General features: G+C 36.2%; 1 pseudogene; it reads right to left on the reverse strand.

Moving 5' to 3' along the window:
- Positions 1–16,893, reverse strand: part of LOC119239556 (farnesyl pyrophosphate synthase-like) — an 86,492-nt pseudogene extending 69,599 nt beyond the window's left edge.
- Between the last annotated feature and the right edge of the window lie 3,626 nt (positions 16,894–20,519).

A 20,519-nucleotide genomic window follows, 5' to 3' on the forward strand; every position in this document is an offset into this window, starting at 1 on the left:
TGTCACAGGACTAACAAATGTTTTAATTTGTTTTATCAAATTAAATGTCATGTTGGTAAGCTACTGAGGTTTACAGTGTTTGTCACAGGACAATTTGAACTCCCAAACATGACAAGAATACAAAAAATGAATGCTGAGCAGAGAAGTAATTGCTGGGGGGAGTTTGGAGAGTAAATAATAGAGGAGTCTGTGACAGAAAAACAAACAAACAAAAAAACAACCATTTTTCTCTAAGAGCACTAATGCTACATCCTGAGAAGAATCTAAACAGAAAAATCTCATGTTAAACTTAAAGGCAAAAGTTTTTGAGTGAATTCTAATGGCAATAGCACTAATAATGACAGGTTTTTTTTCTGTTTTGAAACTTTTTGTTTGCTGCAAATGATATCACATAATACTTAAAATATCAAAAAAAGAACTGATATAAAAAGAAACCTATCAAAGAAAAACTGCATCACTTGGACTTGAATAGTTAAGGAAGACTATGTTCAATACTTGCTATATGATAATAGGAGAGTTTGAGTTCAACATTGTTCAGACTAAAGGAAGGAAAGATTTTCATCATGGAGTGAGCTGGTGGAGAAGTGCCAGATGTAAGGTGGAGGTTGGTCAATGTGATTAGATTATCCATGTTTACTATCAATAAATGTCTACTGATAAAGGAAGTTAGGCTCTAAGGACCCCACAAAGACTGAGTCTCTATCTTACCTGATTTATTTACTTATGCATACAAGAACTGGGGTACAGGCCAGAGGTGGGGTTGGGGGTGAGAGGATTCACTAGAGACAAAGTAGGGAACAGAACTGAAATATACTGCTGAGGGGAGCAGCAGGAGAGACAAGAGAGGTCTGCTGCACCATGTGGGTAGCTCCCTGACCAGCCAGGGAATGAACTCCTGCTGCAGAGGCTGCTTATAGCTTCACAGTGCTGCGTTTAACCCCTTGCACCACCAGGAGGCCCTGATGATTACATTTTGGTTCCTGGTCTTGAGAAAGACATTCTGGGTTATAAGACTGGTAATATACCTAAGGGGCAGAAAAAGAATTTTGGGTGTATCCTTTCATGCCATTTTTTACCTGCTACTATAGATTGCTATGATTTTATTCTCTAATTAGAACTATAAATTTCTATAAGGTAAGCATTCTGTCTCTCTTTCTCACAGGTATCCACATTTGCTACCAAATCCACAGAAATGGTTTGATAAAAGTATATTTTGGCTGAATGCATGATGACTACAAGCAATAACTAAGAATACCAACCGAGCTAGTAATATCATTGCTTCAAGCTTCTGAGTTTCTGAATGCACAGGAGGTTACAGAGAGATTCAAATCAAAATAAAAGTCCACCTCTTTATGGAAGAGCATAAGGGACTACGATGGTGGTTCACAGCTGCTATGGTGGTGGGAGAACTACAGGGACTACACCTGAAGGGAGAACAACAATATAAGGACATAAATACAAAATAAATTTAAAAAAATAAAATCACTAAAACAAACAGAGCCCACCTCCTTTCCCCAAGCAGACACTGCTATTAAATCCCTGAGCAAAAGCAAAGGTATTTATTCTTTCTGGAGTTGTTGGATCAAAAAGTGGTCAAATAGAGCAAATCAGGAAAAAAGTGGGCTGCAATTTCACCACCTTACTTACAGTGGTTAAACCCTGGGTCTCTCCCATCCTTACCCCAGGTTTCCTAGTAACATTAAACAGCATCACATAATTTTGGAAATAAAAATTTCGTGGGGGAAAAAAAAAAAAACTTGCTTTCATTATTTTGCATTTCAAAATTTTGCAAAATGTTACAAAATATTTACTAAATATTTTTTCTAAGAAATGATCAAGACACATGGCAACTATTATTTTTAAACTTTTGTTTTTTTCCTAATTTGCTCCTGATTTTGATATCAACATTAGAGATTCAAAGCTAAATCCATATGACTGAAAAATTATTGAATCCATGAGTTGTGCATCTATTTACATCTCTATTTTCAAAGTTAAATTTGAAAGCCCTATTTGAAGTTCTCAGCTAATTTGCCATGTCTCTTTTGGAGCGAAGGCCATCTTGATAGGCCTGCTAATCCTGTACAATGACATGAGGTGCATTCTACAAAATTCCAGATTTGTGAAGTGCATATTATCTCTAATAATGAGCTTAAAGAAGAAGAGTTTCAAGTTTTATGAACAACAGATAGTTTAAACACAAGGAACTTCAGAAGAAAAGAACTTTATAAAAAAATTATTCAAGGTCAATATTGTCTATCCTTACAATTGTATTTCCATCCTATTACCTATTTTCTAGACATTAGGCTCTTGTTCATGAACACCTAAAAGGTATTTTCATGTAGAATTGGAAAAGATATAGAAATAAGCAAAACACAGCTGGGTTTACTTCTCTTTTATTCTGTTATTAATGTTCTGAAAACATCAGTGAATATCAGAAATAAAATAGGCATCATTATCAGTATTTGCCAGGAATTTATCACATAGCGTAGCTTAATTAGTTTGAATTGTTTAAAGACTGTGGCATATTCAATTGATTCATATTAGAAATAGATCTTTGGTTTATGACATCAGAATTTTAAGGTCACATCATTGGAGCCCAGCCAAGTGTCTTTTCTTCCTGGCCACTTTGGTTTGTCAGTATGAATTCTACTCTATAATATGAAGCTCTCTATTTTGCGTAACAAAATTATTGTGTTCCTTGAGGGGTAAAGCTTCCTGAATTCTGTTTTTCATGAGTCTTTGTGGTTCCCCTGAGAGTCACATTCACTATCATTTTTCAACCTTTATTGCTTAGAGTATGGACTTTGAAAAATCAACCATTAAGTAAATCAACAAATAATTATGCATGGATTAAGCATATCATGTCATTTATGCAAGCTTCTCTACTGGAAGGAGAAAATAAGCAGAAAAACAGTGTTTCCATAGCTGGATATTCAGGCAGGTTGGCAGTTAAGGTACATTTCCCAACAAATAAAGGCAATTTGGAGAAGAGGAGCTAGAATATATTACCACAGCAGAGCAACACTCAGGTTTCCTAGAAAACAGAGAAACTAAAACACAGAAGTTAGGAACACTCTCTTCACTAGAGTCATTGATTCTTCCCTAAATATATATTTTATAAATATTTGAAAAATTCAAATGTAATTAAAATCCCCAGGATCTAAAATTTCAAAAATACAGATTTGTGTTGGTATGTGAAAGTTGTCATGTTCTGAACAACTTCTTCCCAATACAAGAAGTGTGATGAACATATTTCCCATGGCTCATGGTTTCTTGTCCCCCTTAGCTTAGTTGGGGTAAAAAGTTAAGGTATGAATCCATCATATCTGCATTTGTTTCTGGATCCGCTAGTTCTAAAGGATCAGGCATACTTTTAATCTCTCTCTGAGCATTTGGCTACACAGTGATCATATATTTTTTTTCCCATATTCTCTATTTTTTCTCAATTCCCCTATCATGTCTTTTTTGAGAGAAATATTTTCTTTGATGATTTGTTCTCTTATTATCAAAGATTCAAGCCATATCCTTAGCTCATAGTAGTAATAAAAAGAGTTGGTATTTCTATAGTTCTTCTGCCACACAACATAAAATTTTAACAAAAACCCTCCTGAACCATTGAAACTACCCTAATTATATTACAATAGAGAATCATTAAATTACTAAATTACACAGACTCTTATTAAGAGGTGTTTTGGTATTTTTTTTTTTTAGTGATAACACTACTGGATGAGAAGCAAATGAAAGGAATGTATGACTGAAAAGGAATATAGTAGCTAGCCTACAAAATTGCTTCTAAAGAATCTCATCTGATCTGCTGCTATTCAAACTTTTATGAAGACCCATTTTACGTTGTATTGTGGTTGATCTGAGTGACCAAATAATGTGGCATTAGTGAAGGTATGTAACTTTTGAAGCTTGGTCATAAAATATATTGCTGGTTTGAGGATTTTTTTTCAAACATCACTAGATCTGCAATGAAGTGAACTGCCTGTTGTGAGGGCAGGCGCAGAGTCTGATGTTGGAGAGGTCTATGATGAAGAAACTGACAGTCCTAACAACAGTCATCACTAACCTGAGTGAATGCTCTAATTCCAACCAGTCTTTAACATGACCGAACAACAAAAATCATGGCTGAAATCTGTCTGCTACTCATGAGAGAACTTGAACCGGACCATGCTTTCAGCACCTTCTAAGTCTTGACTCTTAGGAACTGTGAAATAACAAATATCCATTTCTTTAACCCATGAACTTTTGAGATATTATGCAACAGAGATATCAAAGTGATAACATTTTAAAAAATAGATCTACAATTATACATGTAAGCTATTATTATTATTATTATTATTATTATTATATTATCAGCAACAGTGATTTTATTTAGAGCACTACTAATTCTTAATGACATTCCTTAATGGAGATTTCAAAGTGACCTCTAATGAATTCTAGATCTCAATGTGGGCCAGGATTACATAAAATGGGGATAGAGGAAAGCTTGAAATTTGACCTTTTGGAAAACAATTGCTAGTCTCTCTGTTCTGAGGGATGTTAGTAGCTAAAGAAACTTCCTGAAAACAATTGGAAGAAATCCACTAGACGCAACTTTTAACAGGACATATAAAGTGAAAAAAGTTAGAAAATGACACATCAATAAGGTAAAATACAAAGAAAAAAAGGGAGAGGAATTAAAATGCAATATAGAAAATGTTTAAAAAACATTTTTAACATTTTTAACATTTTAACATTTTAACATTTTTAACATTCTATTACTTTGTCAAGGAGGCAGGAGAAGTCATAATAGAGTAGGATGCACGTTTTCTAGTCAGAATTTTATTGCTGTATATATCAAAAAGTCAGAATCCTCTCATTTTAATGACTTTCACAGAGTAAATGATGATTTGCGTAGCTTTCCCTAGCAGCCCAGTCTGAATCAGGTGGTCTTTTTGTGTGTTCCATGGGGCTCTTATGGAGCCCCAGCAGTACGATATCATATGACATAATATATTTTGTCTGTTCAATCTTCTTAAACAACCCTCTTATCTCTCTCCTTTTTTTTACTTTTACATATATTTTATTGGCACCTTCTCTCCATATTTTTGTTCATCTGTGATGCCCATCAGAATGTGTCTTGCGGTCCTCCAACTACTGGGAGCAAAGTGATCAAGGTCCCTGGTTGCTCTGCTATGAAATCTATTGTCACATTGACTCAAACTGTTTTCTATGAGCTACTTCCAGTCAGTGATTGAATGCAAAGTGGATTATTAAGGCAGTCTCATTCCCGGGAGACAACTTTGGTTCAAGGACTCCCTCATGACCTTTCTGACCCTTCCTTAAACTGCAGAGTCTGAGAGCTTCTAGTCACAATCTCACCCTCGCACCATCACTGGAGTCAGACTAGCTTCATTGTTTCTGGAATTTCTCAGCTTTTTCCTGCTCTATTCCCATTACCTTTTATAGGCACGTCCACTAATTAAATAAAATCCTTGCACCTTTAATCCTGTCTGAGGTTATCCTTCAAGGATTGAGACTAATACACTGTTTTTTATGGACGAACATAAGCAAAAGAATGAATCTAGACCACTACCTCACACCATGCACAAAAATCAACTCAAAATGGATGAAAGATGTGGACATAAGACCTGAAACTATAAAATATATAGAAGAAAACATAGGTAAAACACTGTAAGATATACATCTCAGTAACAGCTTTATAGACTCATCTCCCAAAGCAAATAAAGTGAAGGAAAAGATAAACACCTGGGATTACATCAAACTGAAAGCTTCTGCACAGCAAAGGAGACATTAACCAAAACAAAGAGACACCCCACTGACTGGAAAAAAAAAATCTTTACACTCCTGGGCCCCCCCTGGTGGCACAGCAGTTTAGCGCTGGGCTGCAAAGCTGCCCGCAGCCTCTGCAGCACGCGGGTTCAATCCCCAGACACCTGCGAGGATCCCACATGGTGCGCAGACCTCTCCTGCCGCATCCGCTTACCCCTCAGCAGTGTTTTTCCTCATTCTGCCTGTTCTGTTCCCCACTCTGGCTCTGGTGAATTCTCTCACCCTCCCCGCTTCTGACTGTACCCAGTACTTGCATAAATTAAAAAAAAAAAAGACTTGAAGATTTAAAAAAAAAAATCTTTACACTCCATACAACTGATAAGGGACTGATCACTAAGATACAAAAAGAACTCACATGACTCAACAAAAACAAGGTAAACAATCTAGTCAAGAAATGGGCAGAACTTAAAAGACACATCTCCAAAGAGAAAATACAAATGGCCAACAAGCATATAAAAAAATGTTCAACATCCCTTATAATCAGGCAAATGCAAATTAAAACCACACTGAGATAACACCTTATACCAGTAAGAATGGCACATATCAAAAAAACTAGCAACAACAAATGATGGCGAGGCTGTGGAGAAAAAGGAACTCTCCTGCATTGCTGGTGGGAGTGCAAACTGGTCCAACCGCTGCGGAAAGCTGTCTGGAGCTTCCTCAGTCTACTAAATGGAGCTACCACAGGACCTGACAATTCCACTCTTAGGGATCTACCCAAAGGACACAAAACATTGATTCAAAAGAACATCTGTACCCCTATGTTTATAGCAGCACTATTTACAATAGCTAAGCTTTGGAAACAACCCAAATGCCCAAAAATAGATGACTGGATCAAGAAGATGTGGTACATATACACAAAGGAATACTATTCAGCAATCAAAAAAGACAAATTAATGCCATTCGCAGCAACATGGATGGAGCTAGAAGGAATTATACTCAGTGAGGTAAGTCAGAAGGAAAAAGAAAAATATGGGATGGTTTCACTTATATGAGGAATATAGGGGAACCGAATAAGACATCAGGGGAAAAAATAATAACAGTACGAAACAAAATACAGCAAAACAAAAACAAACAGACAATTATAAACCAGAGACATCCTGCAGGGGAGGGTGAGGGAGAGGGAGCAGAAGGAGGGAGGGAGGAGCACAAAGGGCTGTGGTGATGGTGTATGGGAGAATTAGTGGAGGAAATTCTATGGGGAATACAACTGAGGTAAAAAAGCAAAAGCAAACATTCTTTAAAAATGAACAATGATGTAAAATATATATAAATAAAACATAATAAAAAAGATATTTACCTTGTCATTTTCTACTTTTTTCTTGATGTCAACTATAATTTCTTACCAGAGGTCTCCTAATCCTGTATCATATTTGTAAATTTTATATTTAACAGTGTATTTTTTCTGGACTTCAACTCTTATATTCAGCATATCCCACACTACATTGAACTTCTTTAGTCATTGTTTCTAATCCAGGTTTCACATCTAGCCTGCCTTACAATACTCCAAATTTAGTCTCAAATAATAGGATATGTAGGGGATATATTTATTGTTTTGGTAATTATCTTCTTATAGTTGGATAAAATACCTATATTATGAGATACTTTTTGGTAAGATACATACATTATCCTTCTTTTGGAGAGAGAAGTCAGAAAACCACTGAACCAGATGTCCTTCTCTGTGGTCATGCGGTACAGATTCAGGAAATCAGAGAAACTTGTATGTGACTTCAAAAATGGGGAGCATGCAGAGGTAGGTGCTTTTATGGGAATAGAAAAGAATCCTTCTATTCATGGATTCTATTCCAGTCCTAGAATACTCACTATTCTTTTAGTACACCCTGTAGTGATTCTCCAGATTGCTCAGACCACTCACCAGTCTTGGGTTCTCAAACATCTCCTTCTTCTAATATGTTATCCATTCCTCAAGGTTTATCTTCATCACCCACTCAGGAAACTGTTGCCCTCATGGTTTCTGTCATTATGCCCCTATTTGCCATTAAGTTCTCTGCACTGACTCACAAAAATCAGCACTGAAAATAATTTTGGTCCTAATATTTTAGACCTTCTAATGAGACTGGGCCATTATTATTATTACCATTACCAGTTATTGTTATTTCCTTGCCTTTTGTAGTTACACATACTTCTAAGTGTCCTTTATGGATCATTCTTCTTAGGTGAGTCTCTTTAACACTGATGTTCTTTAGAATTTTGTCCCCTCACTTAACATTCTGTCTTAGCAGAATCATATCCATTTCCATGTTTCTGAATCTTAAACGCTGTATTTCTAGCTTCATTTTCTTTCTGAGCCTCTAATCTTGATACCTAATTACCACTGGACAACATTTATGGATTATCACATTGAAAGCAAAAAAGCAATTTATCATTTCCTTTTCTTTCTTACATTCTTTTTTCTATCACATTGAATCATCCCACCAACTACCTCACTACTTGACCAAAATATAAGCTTTACAATTTTCTTCTACCTGAACTTGTGTATTCCATAAGCAACAAGTTTAATATCATTTTATGTTCTTTATTTCTTGACTCATTACGCTCATCATGCCATTACCACAGTCATATTCCACGTAGTTCTTTGCCCTGTTTTCTGTAAAGGTACTGGTATCACAATTCCTCATCACCCCTTCTTCTAACATGTTAATCTGATCATGGTTTTTCTCTGCTTAAAACTTCTTACTATTTCCAACATCCTTAATACAAATTCTAATATAAAATACAAAGCTTTCAAATAGCTTGAGTTTCATCTTTTCCAAGAACTGTTGTTCAATTCATACTATGTGCTCTGATCACCCTGGATAATTTGCATTTTTTGGACATTCCTTGTCCTCTCTCATCTCTCAATTACTGCAGTTTCTTACCATTTCCTATCCTTGACAAATGTTTGTATCTCCCTCCTGAATTCTTTCCTTGGTTCCCCTGAATATATTATAAATTATATGATTCTTTTGTATTCCCCTAATCCTTATTTTTTCCCCTTATAGCCTTCAGTGCACTGTATTTCTGTGTATTTTTGGGTCCCTCTATGCCATACAAGGTATGGTTTTATCATTGACTATTCCACCGAGCCCCCATATTAGATTACATTATTGGCAATCCATATTTGTGGAATGACTAAACATATGAATGAATATTAAATAATTTCTAATCCCACATTTGACTTGCATAACATCTTTCTTTGAACTTTAGTAGCAATTTCCACACCCATTTTGTCATTTATTTTATCACACCTTGAATTCATTATTTGTGAAATGAACCTACCATCACTAATATCACCTCTGCAGAATAAGTCACATCCCAGAAGAATGCAATTCCACTGAGTTGTGTGAATTTTTGCAAACAGTTCTTTTCCTAATCTATATCAGAATTAATGAAATTCCACAGGGAAGGCAAAAGGTCAAGCACTGATCACACATTACTGATCACAGCATCTGCTGATGTTTCTCTAGAATTTAAATCTGTAGTTGAATACTGCCTTCTTGCTATTAATATTCTTGAGAGGGTGTGAAAAAAAATTCTACACAATCATATCTGGGAAGCTAACTAAAATAAAGTCTAAATAAAATCATTTTAGAAGGCACCACATGGCGAACAGATACAGGAGATTTCTGTAGTTGTTCTTTTTTTTAATATGATGAATATCTATTTAGGTACATAACAGCTGAAATTTGAAATGTCAGTTTTTATTAATGAAAGAGAAGGAGTAGCAGATTTGACAAACAGAGATCTGATAGATGACTGGTTAGACACACAGAAAGGAGTTTATTCTACAAATGTAATCTATTTTGAAGAGAACTATAGTTTCTCCAAGGTACTAATGAGGAAAACTAAGGTTTAAGCCAGCAATAATGAGTCAGTTATTAAGCATCCAAATCTCTGAACTGAGTATAATAGAAGGCTAGTTAAACTATATTTTAGAGAACCAGAAAGAAATTGGTCATGAAGGGGAAGTAATTGCTCTTCTTTGGTATACTGCCCAAATATTTAACTAAAGCGTACTGACCAATGCTTTCCTTAATCCAAATATATATTTTAAATTTTAAATGCTACAAAACAATTGTTCTAGGGGGTGCCCCTTGGAAACATAATTTGAAGTGAAATGCTTTTTGGATATAAAATATTCTTTTGATTTTAGAAAGAATTCAGAAGTTAGGATGGAAACAAAGGGAAAAACAAATTGGAGTATTATGCCACTTTGAACAAATTTATTACAATGATAAATACATTCACACATATGTATACTATTGGCATAGTATGGCTAGAACTTCTAAGCTGGGGGCTTTTTAAAAGCAAACAATGAAACTTCTTTCCATTAACCAGGTAAGTATATCAATACACAAAATCAAAGAGTAACAAAATTATAATAATATAAGGAAATGTGGATATCTTTGGCCTATTCCTTATATCATTACCTCAAACCTATTTTTTCAAAGGATATATTCCATACTGAATCTATACAGATGATGGAAGACTGGCTAGAAAAGAATTAGGGCAAGTATAGAAATTCTTAAGTTTTAAATAATTGAATCAACAAAACAAAATCTTAGATGCAGAATACAAACTGGAGGATGCTAGAGGGGAAGGGTGTTAGTAGGTGGGCAAAATGCATAAAGTGTGTCAGCTGTATAGAAGTACACAGAAACTAGACTTTTGGTAGTGATCACTACACAGAGTATGCATGTACACAGTGCATCTGAAGTTTAGGTAATGTTATAAACCATTGTTACCTCAATAAAAATTTCTTTACAAAAAAGACTGAAAAAAAAATTGGATGAAAAGTATATTGTACTTTTCATTTAGGATCAAGTCAGCTCCTCACACAAGATTTTATTTAATTCAAACCCATATTTAAAACTTACTAAGGACTCCCCGTGGTACAGCAGTTGAGCGCTGGGCTGTGAAGCTGCCCGGAACCTCTGCAGCGCCAGTTCAATCCCCAGCTGCCAGCGAGGGTCCCAGATAGCGCGACAGACCTCTCCTATCGTGCCCGCTGCTCCCCTCCACAGTGCATTTCATCGGTCTGCCTGTTCTGCTCCCCACTCTGGCTCTGGTGAATTCTCTCACCATCCCGTGCTTCTGACTGTACCCAGTGCTTGTATAAATAAATAAATAAATAAATCTTTAAAAAAATAAATAAAACTTACTAATGCAATAGAAGAGTGGTAATTGAATGAAAGACTTAAGTTGACAGAACTAATTCCAGCCTCACTGTAGTTGTATGGGCCAGCCTTAGTCCTTGTGGTTAAGAAAAAAATAAAACTGAATATATTTTTATCCAAACAGCAGTAGCCAAAAACACTATATACATTTCTTAATTCCATTCTTATTAATTGGTCCATTCCTGTCTTTTATTTATGGATCAAATAAATCCACTGCTTTCATCTTTATTATTGTAAAAGTTTTCTAAAAGAATATTACCATACACAAATAACACCTTTAGTCACAGCATTAGCTATTGTTTCAAAAAATTGCCCGTAATGTCAAAAAGATAGTGATCAACTGAAAATAACATATTCCCAGAACAATGGTCACACTTGGTAGGTTGTTGTTTTTTGTGGGTTTTTTTGTTTTTGTGTAGAAGAACTGGGGTATAGGCTAGAGGTATAGGGGGTGAGAGGATTCACCAGAGATAGAGTAGGGAGCAGAGCAGGCAGATCCACTGAAATACACTGCTGAGGGGAGCAGCAGGCGAGACAGGAGAGGTCTGCCGTGCCATCATAAGTGGATTAGCTCCTTGGTCGGGGGCTGAACTCAGGCTCTTAGCGCTAAGACTTAACCCATAGGCCATCAGGGAGCCCCCTTGGTAGGCTGTTAATTCAAGAGATTTTGCCATTTTTTTATTTTAATTATAAGCTTCCAAAATCTACCATACTGGATAATAAGTCATATTCCCAATACCATGTCCAAGGAAAATCCCTGAATTGCCTTGTCCTCTTGAAATGGGGAAAACACTATTGAACCCCTCACTCAGAATAGAAAATCACTTCCATTGACCTCATCTGCCTCTTACACAAGTCTCAATATTTAATAACAGCACTTAGGGCATGTCTGAAAATTGAATATTACAGGATTCACTTCTGGAGGACAGAAGTGAGTCTATCACAGAGGCTTTAAGCTAACTTGAATATATAGTATATAAGGGGCAATGTGCATGTAAATTTGAGAGTAGGAAGAATTCAGTGTTCATCCCATTCTCAAAATTCATGACACAAAAAACAAATTAAGAACTAGTTCTTTGAAGACACAAGAAAGATCCCAAAGCCTTTGTCCTTGCTTGTATAATCAGAATAAAATTATGAAGAACATAAAAGGAAAAACAAAACATTTTTTTTGTGTGCCTACAATATGCTAGGTTAAGCATTATATATACAATGTCTTTTATTAATATAACAACAATATGAAATAGATCCTATTATTTAATGTCTGAAGAAATGGGGCACAGACAGGTTATGCAAATTGCTCAATGTCATACAACTTGTAAATGACAAAACCAAGAATAAAATACATACATATATGCATACACACATATACATACCTACTTATTTTACATATGTACTTTGCACTATTCAATGGCCAAATTCTGAGATTGGCTATGTCTAGAGCAAGTTAACAAAGTCACTCGACACTTACAATTAGGTAATTCTCTGTCTTGTTTCAGTATCTTCCCTTTTAGGTCATTATAACCACAGGAAGCAAACTGCTGCCCCTCTGTATCTATTTAATATGCAGACTTTCTCTGATGTTTCGAGTGAGATCACCTTTTAAGTTTGACTATTGATTTTCCTGAAATATAAACAACACCATCAGACCAATTTTTCTTTTGTAAAGACTGAGCCTTTAGGAGAATAAAGAGCTGCTACACTACATAGACCATAACAAGGGGACACATAAAAGTTGATATTTTCTTTTTATAACCTGAGAAAGTGCATAGTAGCAATTAAAGTGCCTGAGTCTCCAAGTTCAAATCTACTTATTGTGGCTGATAATGGGCACAAGGAGAATATGTGCTCTATTCTAAGAGTAGAGAAGCCTTTAATAGCCTTTTAAGTGAAAACAAATAGTAAGAAAAGGCATGCAGCAGGTAAGTTCCTCTTTGGAGGTGCAGGATATACAGATTCTATTATTTGTTAATAGGAATTGTGTTACTGCCCCTCATCACTTTGATGCTGCTTTCAGCTTTCCCACAGATCTCACAGAAGCTGGCCTCCTGGGTGGTTGTCAGCAGGACATCCATCTGTTTTATAGCTTCTCTTTAAACGGAGTAAAAAAAAAATCACATAAAAAGCTATTGGGTATCTCTAGAACATATTAAGGAAATAAAATAAATACTATATAATAGTGTGATATGCTTCAACCTTACTTTATGCATTAGTTATCATCTTGAAAAGTTGTCTATGAAGTGCTTATTTTTACAGTTGGGTAAACATAAAGCTTTATTTAGGAAGTCTGTATTGGCAGCCACCATTGCCTCCTATTTATTTGTGTTACTGAGTATGGCTCCAATAGCAGGAAAGTGGGATTAGTGAGGGAGTAGACAGAAATGGACAATAGTGGAAAGGCAATCTGAAAGATGTGCTCTATAAATTCCTGCTCATTATATATGTTTGCAAAGATGGCAGCTACTTCATTAAGAAGGTAGTCAGAAGGAAGAAGACAGATGATAGATGACTTTATTCATACATGAAATGTAAATAAACAAAACAATGAATAGACAAAACTAAATCAAAACAAATCCTAGAAATAAGACTACAGAATTGAGGTTACCAGAGGAGCAGGGAGCAAGTAGAGAGAGAGTCTAATGGACTGTGTTGGAGGATTATAGGTGCTTTGATGGTGAGCGAGTACATATCTGGAGAAGCATGACCTATACCTCCAATTTGTATATAGTATTGTAAACCAAAGTTACCTCATTAAAAATTAATACAATTTTTTAAAGGGGAGGTATCTGATGACAGCTCCTAACTTCAGGTAAACACAAGCACCAAAACTTTTTAAAGTTTCCATCCACCTAGTACACAGTGATCTCAGTGTAGGTTATCTCTATAAAACCCCACATTCTTTTTCAATGAAAGGTTCCTCTGCATTGAATAGTCTCCTGATCATAAAAGCTTGATGAATCCATTCTCATTAATTTTCTGGTGTACTCTGTTGTTGACACTCCTCACTCCTAGAAATATTTTTTTTGTGTGAGATAAGGAAATGGGAAAATGGTGGCAATGAGTAAGTAGATGGACTGTCTCAGCTAAAGAAAGAATAAGGTTGTTTTTAAAAATAAACCCTTTTCTTCAATTAAATAATTTCTGCTGTAAGTATTTACAACAGTTACAATGCTGGTAGCCTCAGTTCCACAGTTAGATGTATAGGGTTTGTTTCATTTTTGTTTATTCCTTTGTTTTGTTTCTCTATATTCCACATATGAGTGAAATCAACTGATACTTTACTCTTTCTGACTTAATTTGCCTAGCATACTCCTTTCTAACTCTATCCATGTTGGTGCAGATGGCAAGAATTCATCTCTTTTTATAGCTGAGTAGTGTTCCATTGTTTATTTATACCAAATCTGCTTAATTCACTCATAAGTTGTTGGGTTACTAAATTGGATCTGTAACTTGGCTATTGTAAGTAGTGCTGCAATGAACATAGGAGTGCATGTATCACTTTGAATTAGTGTTTTTGCATTCTTCAGACAGATACCTAGGAATGGAATTGCTGGATAATATGGTAAATCTATTTGTAATATTTTGTGGAACCTCCATAGAGTTTTTCATAGGGTCTAGACTAGTCTACTTGTATGCAAAGTTTCCTTTTCCCTTCACACCCTCACGAACACTTGTTTCTGGTCTTCTGATATGGGTCATTCTCACAGATGGCTACAGTATCTCCCTGTGCTTTTGATATCCATTTCCCAGATAAGTTATGATGAGCATTTAAACTTTTTTGGAATAATTATAGTCTTAGGGAAGATTTGGAAAGATAGTATATAGTTCTTATATATCCCTCAACCACCTTCCCCCACTGTTAACACCTTATGGTATGTTTGTCAAAACTAAGGATCTAAGTATATTTTGGTATATACTAGTAACTAAACTCCAGATTTCATGAGTTTTCCATTAAGAAAATGTCTGGTATGGTAGACACCCCTGCAAAAGGACCATAATGACAGTTTGATCACACACACGCACACACACACACACACAGAGCATCTAACAAACTTCCACTTGTTCCAGAACATGGCTAAGCCACAGAAAATCTTCGACCCCAAATATTTAACAATCCTTCCTCTTTTGAAAGGTTCCCAAGCTGCCCTACTTCCCTCTTGTAGCCAACAGGAGCCAACAAATCAAACTGCAGGTCAGTTAGGCAGTCTTCACACTTCCAAAATTCCTACATTGATAGCATGCTTACCAATTCATGACTATCTCATTATTTCTTTTATTCTATAAAAATTATTCTCCTTTTTAAGGCTTTTGAATTCTTGCTGACATTGAAATGATGGCAGATGTGTTGTTCTCTCGCACAAGTTTAAATTAAAAGACTTTGTTAATTTTCTATCACACTTAGTTTTGCCTTGGGCACCATTAATGTCCTCTTTGTATTTATATAGCTTGCAGATTACTGTCTTTCTTACATCTGGTTGATGTATTTCATCAATTATGAAATTTTTGCTATTGTTTTTGTACATTTTCCACATTCATTTTCTTGTCTCTTTCTTGGATATTAAACTGAATTATACTATTGTTTTTCCAAGATCTTGGATACTTTTTCTGATTTTATTTCTTTTTCTCAATTGCTTCAGGTTGTATAATATATGCTTATTGATATGTTGATATGTTATCTGCTATGCCAGTTTGCTCTTAAGTGCTCTCATTAAATTATTTGAAAATTTTTAGATCTAGAATTTCTGTTTCTCTGTCTTTCTGAGGTTAGACAATAATTTATTGAGACTCTCCCCTTCCAGCCCTCACTCTCTAGGTCACTTTCCTGCTTATAGATCTTGTGTGCTAGTCCCAGGCAGATGGACAGGGGCTGGGGCATGGCATGCTGCTCAATGAGATTCATACAGCAGTTGTGACTATCTTCCTCATATTGCATGAACACAGTGGCAAATACAGCTCCTCATATAGTGCCTTCCCCCATGCCATCTCTGCATTCTTCTGCCCATAATTCTCCCATAGGATTTGGCACTGTTCCAGAGAGGCCCACTGCAGGCATTGAACCACCAGTCAGCTGCATTTGTTGTCTTGGATGTTAATACCATTCTTACCAGTTGCACTGGGGTCCTAAGGAAGTCAAGATAATCATCTTGGATCTGAAAGTGTTCTCCCAAATCTAGCAGAGAGATTTGCTGGCATGCTCCTGCCCTCCATCAATGCAATGACAGCAGCTACAGGGAGGTAGAAGGAGTAGAAGGAAGTCTTGTGCTTGACAATAGATTTTTACCTCTTTTCAGTGACTCTGCCAAGATCTACATTGCCCTGGGTAGCTGTGATCAGGTGCAGGGTCTGTCCAATCTCAGTCTGATAGGCATATTGCAAGAAGAGTTCCTTCAAGTTCAGGTAATAAGACTGCTCCCAACAGTAGACTTTCAGCAAGTTATAGATACTTGCTTCCAGAAGCATAGCCTCATTGATGGCATTGATGGCATCCAAACCTATGCCTGGCTTTTGGTACCTGCATGACCACCCCAGTTGGGTAAGGGATGAATCCATGTCATCTGACACCAGGAAGAAAACTTGGAGTGGTTCCACACATAAGCCTGCAGTCAGAGCTCACAGGAGACTCTGAGCATCCTGCTTCCAGCTCCTGAAATGCCATCAGCACAGTCAAATGCTGATGGCACTTGCCTCTCATAGCATTGTACTAGAGGACCTCCTTGAGCAATAGCATCTTCTCTCTTAGAGCATTCCAGCTCACCCTCAGTCAGCACCTTGACAATCTGGGAGAAGTACTGGATGAAAAAATCTGTTTTTCTTGGGCATAAAAGTTCAATTTCTTGTCTCTGTTCATTTTTAGGGAGAAGCAAAGTGATCTGCTCCTAGATGCCAGTTCTCAGTATCTATTTTTTAAAGCTTCCATTTCCTTCCTAAACTCTTTATCTGTTTATATTCTGCACAGGTTTTTTTCTACTTATATTTAATTGATATATATGAGTGATTTAAAGTTCTAAGTCTAAAATCTGAGCATTCTGCGGAATTGTGTCTGTCTTATTTTTCTTGATGTAGGATCCCATTTTATTTTTGCTTATTTGCATAGCCTACATTTTGATTGTATGTCAAATAGTGTGACAGATACACTGCTGAGTTTCTTTTTTTAAACAATATTTATTTTATTTATTTATTTATGTATACAAGAACTGGAGTATAGGCCAGAGGTGCAGGGGATGAGAAGATTTACTAGAGACAGAATGAGGAGTAGAACAGGTGGACTGACTGAAATATACTGTTGAGGAGAGCAGTGGGGAGACAGGAGAGGTCTACTGCACCTTAAGGGTTAGTTCTCTGGCCAGGGATTGAACTCAGGCAGCAGTGGCTGGTGACAACTTGATAGTGCTGAGACTTTAACCGCTGAGCCATCAGGGAGGCCCCACTGCCATTTCTTGATTATCTTATCTCACTCTAAAGCTTGATCACTTCTGTTCTGAAAGGCATAAGAATCTTACTGATCTTGTTGAGATGTTGGTGTTAGAACTATGTTGGCTCTGCCCTTAGTTCTTCACCATAGCTCTCACTCTACTTAGTGGTCCTTGTTCAAAGTCCTGGTCTTTTTGGAGCCTAAACTGAAAGGCAGCATGTTCAGAAAATTCTTTCGTCTCTAGCTGGATTTACTCTCCAACATCTTTCTAGCAGTGAGCATCCTCTCAGATTACTTCGATTTTAAAACTCTCAGAAGTTTCCATTTTCTAGAACACAGGGAGTCTTGCTCTGCAATTGTATATTTTATAGTTTGGAGAGAGACCTGAAGAAAATTCCACTGCAGATTTTAGGAGCTCCTTCCTCTCTGGTACATTTGTGCTGCAAACCCGAGTTGCTTTGCTTTGCTTTGCTTTTCCTTTCCCCTCCCTTCTCCTCCCCTCCCCTCCTCTCCTCTCTATCTCTCTGTCTCTCTTTTCCAATTGTTTTTATTTCTTTTCAAATTGTATAACCCCTTTTTATTGAGCTAAGATTGGTACATAATCTCTCTGTCTCTCTCTCTGTCTGTCTCTGTCTCTCTCTCTCCATCGTTGTTCATTTTTAAACAATGATTTTGTCCCCAACCCCCTCAAGTTGCTTTTCTGCTCCTATTTCCAACTTCTTCCTCTGCCTAGGCTTTCTATTCTAAGGTTTAGAAATCACCTTCAGACAGAAAGCAAGGTTGAATGCTTTCAGGCTTTTTCCTCCCATGAATATGAGTCTTGATCTTTCTGCTATGCAACACCTGAAAAAGCAGATAATATACTTTGTGTAATTCATACTAGTATATGGCTTGAGGTTATAGCCAATACCAATGATAGTGCAAATAAGAATTTCCTTTATTGGGCCTCCCCTGGTGGTGCAGGCAGTTGAGCGCCACGCTGTGAAGCTGTCTGCAACCTCTGCAGCACTGGTTCGATCCCAGGTGGCCGGCAAGGGTCCGACATGGTGCATAGACCTCTCCTGTCGTGCCCACTGCTCCCCTCAGCAGTGTATTTCATCAGTCTGCCTGTTCTGTTCTCCGCTCTGTCTCTGGTGAATCCTCTCACCCTCCTGAGCATCTTGTATAAATTAAATAAATAAATCTTAAAAAAAATAATTTCCTTTATTTACATTTTAATGTAGCATTATTTTGCATGTAGTTTATAATTCTATAATTGTTTTCTGATTTGTTACCTAATATCTATATAAAAGGGTTTTTTTAGTCCCATTTAGTATTGCTCTCTCAAATTCTACTTTATCTGAAATTAATATTGAAAAATATGTTATATTCCTCTGCATGCACTAATTTATTTCAATATCTATTCAGGGCCATAATATTTTCTTCATAAATATGCTTATATTGTTCAATTATTTAACCTTTTTTTCTTGTGAAGAACCCCAATTTTTGCTCTCCTTTAGTATCTTCCTTATCTGTTAACTGATTCAATTATTGAATCTTGGGAAATATTTAATAACCAAACATTTCATTGACTTGATTTTAGAAGTATCAATTAGTCTTTTATTGTTTAAATTTTTTTTGAAGTTGGGTTTTTCTATAATTCCATATTGTATTATCAACTCTCTTCTTTTGTGTCTTTGATTTCAACTTAGATTTTCCACTTATAATTATATTCCTAGTATTTCCGAATCTGAATCTTCTTGAACTCAACTGAAGTGTAAAAGGTAAAAGAAAAAAATAAGTTATTCTCATCATTTCAAATATAGATACTATTCCTAAGTTATGCTTTCCTTGTGAGTTTTTGAAATGTTTCCTTTAACTGAATTAAAGTAATATTTATATGTCATCACATTGTGTTTTGTATTATTGATTCTCCATTGCTGTATTTGCATCATAGAGTCACTATGACAAGTACCACTAACAGGGTGATACAGAAATTCTTTTCTTAGTGTTCTTGAAATTAGAAGGCAAATCTAATTATCAGCAGAACCATGTTTCCTCTGAGCCAGTACAGAATCCTTCCTTGCCATTTCCCAGGTTCTGGTGGGTGCTGGCAATCTTTGGCTTGTAGTTAAATCGGTCTAGCCTCTTTCTTTGCCATTATATGATATTCTTTTCATGTTTCTTTGTTGATGTTTTCATGTTGTCTTCTTACAGGAGCATAGTCGTATTGGGTTTTATTCCAGTCTGACCTTATTTCACATGTATAATGACAGTTTTTCCAATTGTTTTTATTTCTTTTCAAATTGTATAACTTTTTATTGAGCTAAGATTGGTACATAAGACTGTGTCTGATTTAGTGGTACAGGTTCATACCTCTTCAGTGGTATGTTACCACACCAAGCTACCGCCAAAACACCCATAATCCTCCATAACTATGCTCACATTCCTCTAGAACATATCTGTTTTTTGGGTAATACACTTCAACCCATAACAGCTTCTAAAATAAGAAGATACATTGACTTACTAAGAGACTATAAGTAACAGGTCCTTTAACTTGGGCACAGATTACTTGGCACAGTTGCCAAATAGTATCAATAAGCTCATGTTCTTCTATGCATCTTGCCCATCTGTGAGATGGGCTGTGGACAAGCTTAAATTAATAAACAGGAAAGTTTATGCATATGTCAAATTATAAATGTTTTTGTAGTCCAAACACCTTGTATAAATTTTATGTCAAAATACTAACAACTGAAAACCCCACGCTTGATGATATCAGAATTTTCCACATCTTTGCCTGTGGAACAAGTCAGTAAGTACAGCTTATTCCTACCTCAATTTTAAGCACTTTACAGCTATTCATCTAGTACAACTTTTCTTGATTGAGGTAGAGTCTTTCCCTGACTTTTTATTTCTGAAGTGATGGAATATAGACATGACTATGCTCTCCAGAAGCGTGATTTGCATAGCCCCTCTTTGACTGGTATGTTAGCAATACACCTCCCAGCAGGCAGCATGTCATCATAATCCCCATTGTTTAAGGTCCTAGTTTTCTCCTGTGAATCTGAATCTTTCAGTTCTTGTAGTGCAGGTAATTGTTAGCGGAGAATATC

The sequence above is a fragment of the Talpa occidentalis genome, unplaced genomic scaffold (genome assembly GCF_014898055.3).
Source record: "Talpa occidentalis isolate TD23 unplaced genomic scaffold, MPIMG_talOcc4v2.1 talOcc4.11, whole genome shotgun sequence".
In the NCBI taxonomy this organism is placed as follows: domain Eukaryota; kingdom Metazoa; phylum Chordata; class Mammalia; order Eulipotyphla; family Talpidae; genus Talpa; species Talpa occidentalis.